Genomic DNA, 13725 nt, shown 5'->3' with positions numbered 1-13725 from the left:
GCAGGGTAAATGCTCTGAGGTCCCCTTTTGAAAATAAGGCTTGAAGGGAAACTTTATTTTCATCATTGGGATTTAGAGTTCCGGGCTCAATTCTCCCTTATAAACACTGTTGTTGCACATCTTCTCTTCATAGCACAATGGCCATTGTGATGACAAGTGAGTTTCTAGGAAAGAACCTTGGAGGTTGCTATTCCTTGGTAGGTGCGCATAGTTCAGTAATCTTCAGTGAATGAGGCAAACACATGAGACCACTAGCACCGAGCTAACGTTCAGATTTTCTCATGACACCGGTAGGCATGAAACAGCTTCCATGGAGTTTTTGTCATTGTGGTTTTTGAACTCTAGGAAGCAGTTTAGGTCTCTTAGGAATGGCAGGTCTGCACTAGGATCCAAAACGTACAAACAGGACCACCTGTGTCTTCTGGGAGTTGTGAGCAATGGACCGTTGAGAGCAACTATATACTGAGTAATGGACGCTGAAGGGCTTTGTTGGTTAGACACCCAGATTGCGATAGCTTGAGCAAACACAGTTATCAACGTTCCAAGCCTTCCTTCATGCAAAGCGTATCTGAATTCTTGAGGAAACCTGAGCTGCACTGAAAAATACAATGAGCTTACCATTGCTTCTGGGAACTAATCCGTGAAGTCTGTCTACCTCACGTGGAAACTACACTTCAGGTCCAGCTTCAAAAATTACAGGGTTTCCCTTAACTGATAGGTATTGGGGAGATACATTGTCACCTAGGCCTCACTAAGCCATGACCTTGATATCTTTTCACCACAATCACGACTCCCAGCATGGCAATGGTTGCTAATGTCATGGTCCAGTGGGTCCACTGGATGTGCAATAGAGAGTCAGAAAGGAGAGGGGTATATGCTGCATGGTCATGCTGGAAATTGAGGCTTCCTGGGAAAGTTTATTTTCGTCATTGGTAAGTGGAGAGTTGCGGCCTCAGTGTTACCTGGTAAACACTGACGTTGCCCATCTTCTCGTCATTGCCCAATGGTCTTGTGAGGACAAGAAATTTTCCAAGAAAGAAACTTCGAGGTTGCAGTTCCTTGGTAGTTGCTCATCCTTCAGAAATCTTCAGTGAATGGGCCAACCACATTTGACACCTAGCCTCACGTTAACTTTCAGGTTTTCTCATGAAAGGGGTAGGCATGCAACAGATTCCATGCAGCCATAGTCCATTTGTTTCCTCAACTCTAGGAAGCAATCATGTCTTTTAGGCCTTGTGGGTCTGCCCTAGGTTCCAAAACGTACTGAAAGGAACGCCTGTGTCTTCGGAGAGTTGTGAGCAATCTACCTTTTGGGAACAACTGTATGCCGAGTGATGGGCAGTGACCGGCATCGTTGGTTAGACACCTAGATGGCAATAGCTAGAAAGCAGCACAGTTATCAACGTTCCATGCCTTCCTTCATGCAAAGCATGTCTGCATTCTTGAGGAAACCTGAGCTTCACTGAAAAATACAATTAGCCAGCCATTGCTTCTGGGAACTAATCTGTGAAGTCTGTCTACCTCAAGCAGCAACTACACTTCATGTCCAGCTTCAATAATTACAGGGTTTCCCTTAACTGATAGTTATTCCCGAGAAACATTGCCACCTAGCCCTCACTAAGCCTTCACCTTGATATCCTTACACCACAATCACGACTCCCAGCATGGCAATGGTTACTAATGTCATGCTCCATTGTGTTCACTGGATGTGCAGTAAGAGAGTCAGAAACGCCAGGGGAATATGTTGCATGATCCCACTGGAAATTGAAGCTTCCTGGGAATGTTTATTTTCCTCATTGGAAAGTGGAGCGTTGTGGCACCAGTGTTAACTGATAAACACTGTTATTGCCCATCTTCTCTTCATTGCACAATGGTCTTTGTGAGGACAAGTTATTTTCCATGAAAAAAAACTTGGCTTCCGATTCCTGCCAGATGCTCATCCCTCAGCAATTGTTAGTGAATAGGCCAACCACATGGGACGACTGGCCTCAAGCTAAGGTTCTGTTTTTCTCAACACAGAGGTAGGCAGATAGCAGGTCCAATGCAGCTTTTGTCAAAGCGGTGCTTTAAGATTAGGAAGCATTTCTGGTGTCTTAGGACACGCGGGTCCTCACTAGGATCCAAGATGTACATGAGGGACTGCCAGTCTCTTCTGGGACTTATGAGCCATGTTCATTTGAGGACAACTATATGCCGAAAGAAGGGCAGTGAAAGGCGTCTTTTGTTCAACCACTAGAGTGCGGAAAGTTGACACAACTCAAGTATCTCCTTTCTATGCGCACTTTGGAGGAGCAATAGAGTGACAGAAAGAGCAGGGTAAACTCTCTGTGGTTCCTTTTGAACATAAGCCTTGAAGGGAAACTTTATTTTCCTCATTGGGATTTAGAGAGTTGCGAGCTCAGTTCTCCCTGAGAAACACTGTAGTTGCACATGTTCTCTTCATAGCACAAATGCCTTTGTGATGTCAAGTGAGTTTCTAGGAAAGAACCTTGGAGGTTGCCATTCCTTGGTAGTTGCTCATCCCTCGGTAATCTTCAGGGGATGAACCAAACACATGGGACCTCTAGCCTCAAGTTAACGTTCAGGTTTTCTCATGACAGGGGTAGGCATGCAACAGATCCCATGCAGCCTTAGTCCCTGTGGTTCTTGAACTCTAGGAATCATATCAGTTCTCTTTGGACTCGCTGGTCTGCCCTAGGTTTTGAAACGTACTAAAAGGGCCGCCTGTGTCTGCGGGCAGTTGTGAGCAATGTACCGTTGGGAACATCTAGATGCCAAGTGATGAGCAGTGAAGGGCTTCGTTGGTTACACCCCTAGATTGCGATAGCTTGAAAGCAACACAGTTATCAACGTTCCATGCCTTCCTTCATGCAAAGCGTGTCTGCATTCTTGAGGAAACCTGAGCTGCACTGAAAAATATAATTAGCCTACCATTGTTTCTGGGAACTAATCCGTGAAGTTTGTCTACCTCAAACGGCAACTACACTTCAGGTCTAGCTTCAAAAATTACAGGGCTTCCCTTAACTGCTAGGTATTGGGGAGATACATTGTCACCTAGGCGTCACTAAGCCCTCACCTTGATATCCTTACACCACAATCACGACTCCCAGCATTGCAATGGTTACTAATGTCATGGTCCAGTGGGTCCACTGGATGTGCAATAGAGAGTCAGAAAGGAGAGGGGTATATGCTGCATGGTCATGCTGGAAATTGAGGCTCCTGGGGAAGTTTAGTTTGCTCATTAGAGAGTAGAGTGTTGCGGCCTCAATGTTACCTGCTAAACACTGTTGTTTCCCATCTTGTCTTCATTGCCCAATCGTCTTTGTGAGGGCAAGTGATTTTCCAAGAAAGAAACTTCAAGATTGCAATTCCTTGGTAGTTGCTCATCCTTCAGCAATCTTCAGTGAATGGGCCAACCACATTTGACCCCTAGCCTCAAGCTAACGTTCAGGTTGTCTCATGACAGAGGTGGGTGTGCAACAGAATACATGCAGTCTTAGTCAATGTGCTTCTTGAACTCTAGGAAGCATTTCAGGTCTCTTAGGACTCACGGGTCTGCACTAGGGTCTGAAACATAAAAAATGACCGCCTGTGTCTTCTGGAATTTGTGTGCAACAGACCTTTGGGTACAACTAAATGCCAACTGATGGGAAGTGAAGAGCTTCATTGTTTAAACACCTAGATTGCGACAGCATAAAAACAACACAGTTATCACTGTTCTATGCATTCCTCATGCAAAGCGTGTCTGCTTTTCTGAGGAAACCTGAGCTGAACTGAAAAATACGATTGGCCTACCCTTGCTTCTGGAAACTCATACATGATATCTGTGTACCTCACGCAGCCAGTAGACTTTAGGTCCAGCTTCAAAAATTACGGGGTTGTCTTTAAGTGCAGTGTATTTGGGAGATACATTGTCACCTAGGCCTCACTGAGCCATGACCTTGCAATCCTTTCACTACAGTCCCGGCACCATTCATTGCAAAGGTCACTCACTAAGGGGTCCAGTGTTCTAGAGAATGTCTAATAGGTAGTCAGAACCTGAAGGGTAATATGCTGTGCAGTCACAATGGAAATTGAGTTTATTTTCCTCATTGGAATGTAGAGAGTTGAGGCCTTAATATTACCTGATTAACTCTGTAGTTGCCCATCTATTCTTCATTGCCAATTAGCCTTTGTGAGGACAAGTGAGTATAGATGAAAGAAACCTTGGATTGCAATTCCTTGCTAGGTGCTCATCCCTCAGCATTCGTTAGTGAATTGGCCAAACACATGTGACCACCAACCTCATTATAACGTCCTGTTTTTCTCGTCACAGAGGTAGGCATGCAGCAGGTTCAATGCAGCCTTTGTCAGAGTGGTGCTTTAACTCTGGGAAGCATTTCTGGTCTCTTAGGATGCTTGGGTCTGCACTAGGATTCGAGACGTAGACAATGGACCGGCAGTCTCTTTTGGGACTTGTTAGCAATAGACGGTTGGGAATAAGTATATACCGACTGAAGGGCAGTGAACGATCTCGTTTGTTAAACAGCTAGAATGCAGCAACTTGAAACAACTATTTCCGTTCTATGCGCTCCTTCTTCCAAAGTGCGTCTCCTTCCCTGAGGAAACCTCAGCTGCACTGGATGCAGCTGCACGCGAGGTCCTGGTGACCTGAAAAGCTTACTAACGTTAAAAGAAAGCTGACCTAAAGTTAAGCCTCAAGGACTCTGCTCCTAGCTTCCGCTTCGGCAGGCTATTCAAGGCTTTACCTTGAGGAAAGGACTCACATCGTTTCCTTTTAGCTCTAGAGCGTCTCAGGAGGAGCTCCCACCCAGGCTATGAAAGCACCCTGTTGATGTAGAGAACACTCGTTCCCTTCCCAGAGCCCTGCCTATAGTGACTAGAGACACATCCTAAAACTGTTATTTAGGGAGTTTCAAGGCAGCATGAATGGAGCATTCAAAATGGGAAAGCAAGGCCGGTGCATTCAGGCCCCGTTTCCAGCGAACACGCAGCCTACCTCCTTGTGATTTCTACCAAGTAAATATACACTCTAGCTACACACTGGTCTCTTCCGTGAATAAAGTGCGTTTGGCACGGAGTTCTGCGGGTAGCCAACGGCCTCCCCCAAGGAGCGCTCTAGGTAAGCTATCGGGGCTTAGCCTCTTCTAAAACCCTGCAGTGTTAAGAGGAAGAACAGTGCTTTGGTACCAGCAGGAACGCAAGCCGACTTTCTCCTGTATGTATGGGGTCTTAAGGTATGACTCTGTAGAAGGAATGCGAAGCAGTTTTGGTTTCTCAGTGCCGCTCAGCCTAGGGCAATGAGGCAGATTTGCAAAACATGTAGGATGTAAGAGAACAGATTTCCTGGAGCTGTTGGAGTGCTGAGGAAACCTAGGTCTCCCAAGGAATAGTGCAGTGTATTGCTCTACACTAAGCATACACAGAGTGACTGGGAAAGGTTTCCGGGCCTGGATGTTTCTTAGTAGCCCAGGGGATCCTTCCGGTACTCGGTGTTCTTGCAGGGGATAGGGTGGCAACGCGAGATCCTGGTGACCTGAAAAGCTTACTAACTTTAAAAGAGAGCAGACCTAAAGTTAAGCCTCAAGGACTCTGCTCCAAGCTTCCGCTTCAGCAGGGTATTCAAGGCTTTACCTTGAGGAAAGGACTCACGTCAAGTTTCCTTTTAGCTCTAGAGCGTCTCAGGAGGAGCTCCCACCCAGGCTATGAAAGCACCCTGTTGATGTAGAGAACACTGTTCCCTTCCCAGAGACCAGCCTACAGTGACTAAAGACCCGTCCTAAAACTGTTATTTAGATAGCTTCAAGGCAGCATGAATGGAGCTTTCAAAATGGGAAAGCAAGGCTTGTGCCATCAGGTCGCCGGTTCCAGCGAACACGAAGCCTACTTCCTTGTGAATTCTACCAAGTAAATATACACTCTAGCTACACACTTGTCCCTTCCTTGAGTAAGTTGGTTTGGCACGGAGTTCTGCGTGTAGTCAACGGTCTCTCCCAAGGAGAGCCCTAGGTACGCTATCGGGACATAGCCTCTTCTAAAACCCTGCAATGTAAGAGGAAGAACTGTGCTTTGGTACCAGCAGGAACGCAAGCCGACTTTCTCCTGTAAGTATGGGGTCTTAAGGTATGACTCTGTAGAAGGAATGCAAAGCAGTTTTGGTTTCTCAGTGCCGCTCAGCCTAGGGCAATGAGGCAGATTTGCATGAAACGTAGGAGAAAGAGAACAGACTTCCTGGAGCTGTTGGAGTGCTGAGGAAACCTAGGTCTCCCAAGGAAGAGTGCAGTGTGTTGCCCTACACTCAGCATACACAGAGTGACTGGGAAAGGTTTCCGGGCCTGGATGTTTCTTTGCAGCCTAGTGGAGCCTGCTGGAACTCGGTGTTCTTGCAGGGAATAGGGTGCCCACGCCAGGTCCTGGTGACCTGAAAGCTTACTAACGTTAAAAGAAAGCAGACCTAAAGTAGGCCTCAAGAACTCTGCTCCAAGCTTCCGATTCGGCAGGCTATTCAAGGCTTTACCTTGAGGAAAGGACTCACGTCAAGTTTCCTTTTAGCTCTAGAGCGTCTCAGGTGGAGCTCCTACCCAGGCTATGAAAGCACCCTGTTGATATAGACAACACTCGTTCCCTTCCCAGAGCCCTGCCTACAGTGACTAGAGACCCGTCCTAAAACTGTTATTTAGGGAATTTCAAGGCAGCATGAATGGAGCATTTAAAATGGGAAAGCAAGGCCTGTGCCATCAGGCCCCGTTTCCAGCGAACACGCGGCCTACCTCCTTGTGATTTCTTCCAAGTAAATATACACTCTAGCTACACACTGGTCCCTTCCCTGAATAACGTTTTCTTGGCACGGAGTTCGCCGTGTAGCAAACGGCCTCTCCCAAGGAACACTCTAGGTAAGCTATCGGGGCTTAGCTTCTTCTAAAACCCTGCAGTGTAAGAGGAAGAACTGTGCTTTGGTTACAGCCGGAACGCAAGCTGACTTTCTCCTGTAAGTATGGGGTCTTAAGGTAAGACTCTGTAGAAGGAGAGCGAAGCAGTTTTGGTTTCTCAGTACCGCTCAGCCTAGGACAATGAGGCAGATTTGAATGACATGCAGGATGTAAGAGAACAGATTTCCTGGAGCTGTTGGAGTGCTGAGGAAACCTAGGTCTCCCAAGGAAGAGTGCAGTGTGTTGCCCTACACTCAGCATACAGAGTGACTCGGAAAGGTTTCCGGGCCTGGATGTTTCTTAGGAGCCCAGGGGAGCCTGCCGGTACTCGATGTTCTTGCAGGGAATAGGGTGCCCTCGCGAGGTCCTGGTGACCTGAAAGCTTACTAACGCTAAAAGAAAGCAGACCTAAAGTTAGGCCTCACGGACTCTGTTCCAAGCTTCCTAGTGGAGCCTGCTGGTACTAGGTGTTCTTGCAAGGAATAGGGGGCTCACGCGAGGTCCTCGGGGTCCTGAAAGCTTCCTAACCTTAAAAGAAAACAGACCTAAAGCTAATGCTTCAAGGACTCTGCTCCAAGCTTCCGCTTCGGCAGGCTATTCAAGGCTTTACCTTGAGGAAAGGACTCACGTCAAGTTTCCTTTTAGCTCTAGAGCGTCTCAGGAGGAGCTCCTACCCAGGCTATGAAAGCACCCTGTTGATATAGAGAACACTCGTTCCCTTCCCAGAGCCCTGCCTACAGTGACTCGAGACCCGTCGTAAAACTCTTATTTAGGGAATTTCAAGGCAGCATGAATGGAGCATTCAAAATGGGAAAGCAAGGCCTGTGCCATCAGGCCCCGTTTCCAGCGAACAAGCGGCCTACCTCCTTGTGATTTCTTCCAAGTAAATAAACATATAGCTACACACTGGTCCCTTGCCTGAATAAAGTTTTCTTGGCACGGCGTTCGCTGTGTAGCCAACTGCCTCTCTCTAGGAGCGCTCTAGGTAAGCTATCGTGGCTTTGCTTCTTGTAAAACCCTGCAGTGTAAGAGGAAGAACTGTGCTTTGTTTACAGCAGGAACGCAAGCTGACTTTCTCCTGTAAGTATGGGGTCTTAAGGTATGACTCTGTAGAAGGAATGCAAAGCAGTTTTGGTTTCTCAGAGCCGCTCAGCCTAGGGCAATGAGGCAGATTTGCATGACACCTAGGAGGTAAGAGAACAGATTTCCTGGAGCTGTTGGAGTGTTGAGGAAACCTAGGTCTCCCAAGGAAGAGTGCAGTGTGTTGCCCTACACTCAGCATACACAGAGTGACTGGGAAAGTTTTCCGGGCCTGGATGTTTTTTAGCAGCCTAGTGGAGGCTGCTGGCACTAGGTGTTCTTGCAAGGAAAAGGGTACCCACGCGAGGTCCTCGGTGTCCTGTAAGCTTACTAACCTTAAAAGAAAACAGCTCTAAAGCTAATGCTTCAAGGACTCTGCTCCAAGCTTCCGCTTCGGCAGGCTATTCAGGGCTTTACCTTGAGGAAAGGACTCACGTCAAGTTTCCTTTTAGATCTAGAGCGTCTCAGGCGGAGCTCCCACCCAGGCTATGAAAGCACCCTGTTGATATAGAGAACACTCGTTCCCTTCCCAGAGCCCTGCCTACAGTGACTAGAGACCCGTCCTAAAACTGTTATTTAGGGAATTTCAAGGCAGCATGAATGGAGCATTCAAAATGGGAAAGCAAGGCCTGTGCCATCAGTCCCCGTTTCCAGCGAACACGTGGCCTACCTCCTTGTGATTTCTTCCAAGTAAATATACACTCTAGCTACACACTGGTCCCTTCCTTGAATAACGTTTTCGTGGCACGGACTTCGCCGAGTAGCAAACGGCCTCTCCAAAGGAACGCTCTAGGTAAGCTATCGGGGCTTTGCTTCTTGTAAAACCCTGCAGTGTTAGAGGAAAACTGTGCTTTGTTTACAGCTGGAACGCAAGATGACTTTCTCCAGTAAGTATGGGGTCTTAAGGTATGACTCTGTAGAAGGAGTGCGAAGCAGTTTTGCTTTCTCAGTGCCGCTCAGCCTAGGGCAATGAGGCAGATTTGCATGATATGTAGGATGTAAGAGAACAGATTTCCTGGAGCTGTTGGAGTGCTGAGGATACCTAGGTCTACCAAGGAAAAGTGCAGTGTGTTGCCCTACATTCAGCATACACAGAGTGACTGGGAAAGGTTTCCGGGCCTGGATGTTTCTTAGCAGCCCAGGGGAGCCTGCCGGTACTCGGTGTTCTTGCAGGGAATACGTGCCTTCGCGAGGTCCTGGTGACCTGAAAGCTTACTAACGTTAAAAGAAAGCAGACCTAAAGTTAGGCCTCACGGACTCTGCTCCAAGCTTCCTAGTGGAGCCTGCTGGTACTAGGTGTTCTTGCAGGGAATAGGGTGCCCACGCCAGGTCCTGGTGACCTGAAAGCTTACTAACGTTAAAAGAAAGCAGCCCTAAAGTTAGGCCTCAAGGACTCTGCTCCAAGCTTCCGCTTCGGCAGGCTATTCAAGGCTTTACCTTGAGGAAAGGATTCACGTCAAGTTTCCTTTTAGATCTAGAGCGTCTCAGGAGGAGCTCCCACCCAGGCTATGAAAGCACCCTGTTGATATAGAGAACACTCGTTCCCTTCCCAGAGCCCTGCCTACAGTGACTAGAGACCCGTCCTAAAACTGTTATTTAGGGAATTTCAAGGCAGCATGAATGGAGCATTCAAAATGGGAAAGCAAGGCCTGTGCCATCAGGCCCCGTTTCCAGCGAACACGCGGCCTACCTCCTTGTGATTTCTTCCAAGTAAATATACACTCTAGCTACACACTGGTCCCTTCCCTGAACAACGTTTTCTTGGCACGGAGTTCGCCGTGTAGCAAACGGCCTCTCTCAAGGAACGCTCTAGGTAAGCTATCGGGGCTTTGCTTCTTGTAAAACCCTGCAGTGTAAGAGGAAGAACTGTGCATTGTTTACAGCAGGAACGCAAGATGACTTTCTCCAGTAAGTATGGGGTCGTAAGGTATGACTCCGTAGAAGGAGTGCGAAGCAGTTTTGGTTTCTCAGTGCCGCTCAGCCTAGGGCAATGAGGCAGATTTGCATGACATGTAGGATGTAAGAGAACAGATTTCCTGGAGCTGTTGGAGTGCTGAGGAAACCTAGGTCTCCCAAGGAAGAGTGCAGTGTGTTGCCCTACACTCAGCATACACAGAGTGACTGGGAAAGGTTTCCGGGCCTGGATGTTTCTTTGCAGCCTACTGGAGCCTGCTGGAACTCGGTGTTCTTGCAGGGAATAGGGTGCCCACGCCAGGTCCTGGTGACCTGAAAGCTTACTAACGTTAAAAGAAAGCAGACCTAAAGTAGGCCTCAAGAACTCTGCTCCAAGCTTCCGATTCGGCAGGCTATTCAAGGCTTTACCTTGAGGAAAGGACTCACGTCAAGTTTCCTTTTAGCTCTAGAGCGTCTCAGGTGAAGCTCCTACCCAGGCTATGAAAGCACCCTGTTGATATAGACAACACTCGTTCCCTTCCCAGAGCCCTGCCTACAGTGACTAGAGACCAGTCCTAAAACTGTTATTTAGGGAATTTCAAGGCAGCATGAATGGAGCATTTAAAATGGGAAAGCAAGGCCTGTGCCGTCAGGCCCCGTTTCCAGCGAACACGCGGCCTACCTCCTTGTGATTTCTTCCAAGTAAATATACACTCTAGCTACACACTGGTCCCTTCCCTGAATAACGTTTTCTTGGCACGGAGTTCGCCGTGTAGCAAACGGCCTCTCTCAAGGAACGCTCTAGGTAAGCTCTCGGGGCTTAGCTTCTTCTAAAACCCTGCAGTGTAAGAGGAAAAACTGTGGTTTGGTTACAGCCGGAACGCAAGCTGACTTTTCCTGTAAGTATGGGGTCTTAAGGTTTGACTCTGTAGAACGAGTGCGAAGCAGTTTTGGTTTCTCAGTGCCGCTCAGCCTAGGGCAATGAGGCAGATTTGCATGACACCTAGGAGGTAAGAGAACAGATTTCCTGGAGCTGTTGGAGTGTTGAGGAAACCTAGGTCTCCCAAGGAAGAGTGCAGTGTGTTGCCCTACACTCAGCATACACAGAGTGACTGGGAAAGTTTTCCGGGCCTGGATGTTTCTTAGCAGCCTAGTGGAGGCTGCTGGCACTAGGTGTTCTTGCAAGGAAAAGGGTACCCACGCGAGGGCCTCGGTGTCCTGAAAGCTTACTAACCTTAAAAGAAAACAGCTCTAAAGCTAATGCTTCAAGGACTCTGCTCCAAGCTTCCGCTTCGGCAGGCTATTCAGGGCTTTACCTTGAGGAAAGGACTCACGTCAAGTTTCCTTTTAGATCTAGAGCGTCTCAGGAGGAGCTCCCACCCAGGCTATGAAAGCACCCTGTTGATATAGAGAACACTCGTTCCCTTCCCAGAGCCCTGCCTACAGTGACTAGAGACCCGTCCTAAAACTGTTATTTAGGGAATTTCAAGGCAGCATGAATGGAGCATTCAAAATGGGAAAGCAAGGCCTGTGCCATCAGTCCCCGTTTCCAGCGAACACGTGGCCTACCTCCTTGTGATTTCTTCCAAGTAAATATACACTCTAGCTACACACTGGTCCCTTCCTTGAATAACGTTTTCGTGGCACGGACTTCGCCGAGTAGCAAACGGCCTCTCCAAAGGAACGCTCTAGGTAAGCTATCGGGGCTTAGCTTCTTGTAAAACCCTGCAGTGTTAGAGGAAAACTGTGCTTTGTTTACAGCTGGAACGCAAGATGACTTTCTCCAGTAAGTATGGGGTCTTAAGGTATGACTCTGTAGAAGGAGTGCGAAGCAGTTTTGCTTTCTAAGTGCCGCTCAGCCTAGAGCAATGAGGCAGATTTGCATGATATGTAGGATGTAAGAAAACAGATTTCCTGGAGCTGTTGGAGTGCTGAGGATACCTAGGTCTACCAAGGAAAAGTGCAGTGTGTTGCCCTACATTCAGCATACACAGAGTGACTGGGAAAGGTTTCCGGGCCTGGATGTTTCTTAGCAGCCCAGGGGAGCCTGCCGGTACTCGGTGTTCTTGCAGGGAATACGTGCCTTCGTGAGGTCCTGGTGACCTGAAAGCTTACTAACGTTAAAAGAAAGCAGACCTAAAGTTAGGCCTCACGGACTCTGTTCCAAGCTTCCTAGTGGAGCCTGCTGGTACTAGGTGTTCTTGCAGGGAATAGGGTGCCCACGCCAGGTCCTGGTGACCTGAAAGCTTACTAACGTTAAAAGAAAGCAGACCTAAAGTTAGGCCTCAAGGACTCTGCTCCAAGCTTCCGCTTCGGCAGGCTATTCAAGGCTTTATCTTGAGGAAAGGATTCACGTCAAGTTTCCTTTTAGATCTAGAGCGTCTCAGGAGGAGCTCCCACCCAGGCTATGAAAGCACCCTGTTGATATAGAGAACACTCGTTCCCTTCCCAGAGCCCTGCCTACAGTGACTAGAGACCCGTCCTAAAACTGTTATTTAGGGAATTTCAAGGCAGCATGAATGGAGCATTCAAAATGGGAAAGCAAGGCCTGTGCCATCAGGCCCCGTTTCCAGCGAACACGCGGCCTACCTCCTTGTGATTTCTTCCAAGTAAATAAACACTCTAGCTATACACTGGTCCCTTCCCTGAACAACGTTTTCTTGGCACGGAGTTCGCCGAGTAGCAAACGGCCTCTCTCAAGGAACGCTCTAGGTAAGCTATCGGGGCTTTGCTTCTTGTAAAACCCTGCAGTGTAAGAGGAAGAACTGTGCATTGTTTACAGCAGGAACGCAAGATGACTTTCTCCAGTAAGTATGGGGTCTTAAGGTATGACTCCGTAGAAGGAGTGCGAAGCAGTTTTGGTTTCTCAGTGCCGCTCAGCCTAGGGCAATGAGGCAGATTTGCATGACATGTAGGATGTAAGAGAACAGATTTCCTGGAGCTGTTGGAGTGCTGAGGATACCTAGGTCTACCAAGGAAAAGTGCAGTGTGTTGCCCTACATTCAGCATACACAGAGTGACTGGGAAAGGTTTCCGGGCCTGGATGTTTCTTAGCAGCCCAGGGGAGCCTGCCGGTACTCGATGTTCTTGCAGGGAATACGTGCCTTCGCGAGGTCCTGGTGACCTGAAAGCTTACTAACGTTAAAAGAAAGCAGACCTAAAGTTAGGCCTCACGGACTCTGCTCCAAGCTTCCTAGTGGAGCCTGCTGGTACTAGGTGTTCTTGCAGGGAATAGGGTGCCCACGCCAGGTCCTGGTGACCTGAAAGCTTACTAACGTTAAAAGAAAGCAGCCCTAAAGTTAGGCCTCAAGGACTCTGCTCCAAGCTTCCGCTTCGGCAGGCTATTCAAGGCTTTACCTTGAGGAAAGGATTCACGTCAAGTTTCCTTTTAGATCTAGAGCGTCTCAGGAGGAGCTCCCACCCAGGCTATGAAAGCACCCTGTTGATATAGAGAACACTCGTTCCCTTCCCAGAGCCCTGCCTACAGTGACTAGAGACCCGTCCTAAAACTGTTATTTAGGGAATTTCAAGGCAGCATGAATGGAGCATTCAAAATGGGAAAGCAAGGCCTGTGCCATCAGGCCCCGTTTCCAGCGAACACGCGGCCTACCTCCTTGTGATTTCTTCCAAGTAAATATACACTCTAGCTACACACTGGTCCCTTCCCTGAACAACGTTTTCTTGGCACGGAGTTCGCCGTGTAGCAAACGGCCTCTCTCAAGGAACGCTCTAGGTAAGCTATCGGGGCTTTGCTTCTTGTAAAACCCTGCAGTGTAAGAGGAAGAACTGTGCATTGTTTACAGCAGGAACGCAAGATGACTTT

Source organism: Balaenoptera acutorostrata, chromosome 10, assembly GCF_949987535.1.
Source record: "Balaenoptera acutorostrata chromosome 10, mBalAcu1.1, whole genome shotgun sequence".
In the NCBI taxonomy this organism is placed as follows: domain Eukaryota; kingdom Metazoa; phylum Chordata; class Mammalia; order Artiodactyla; family Balaenopteridae; genus Balaenoptera; species Balaenoptera acutorostrata.
This window is presented reverse-complemented; position numbering follows the sequence as displayed.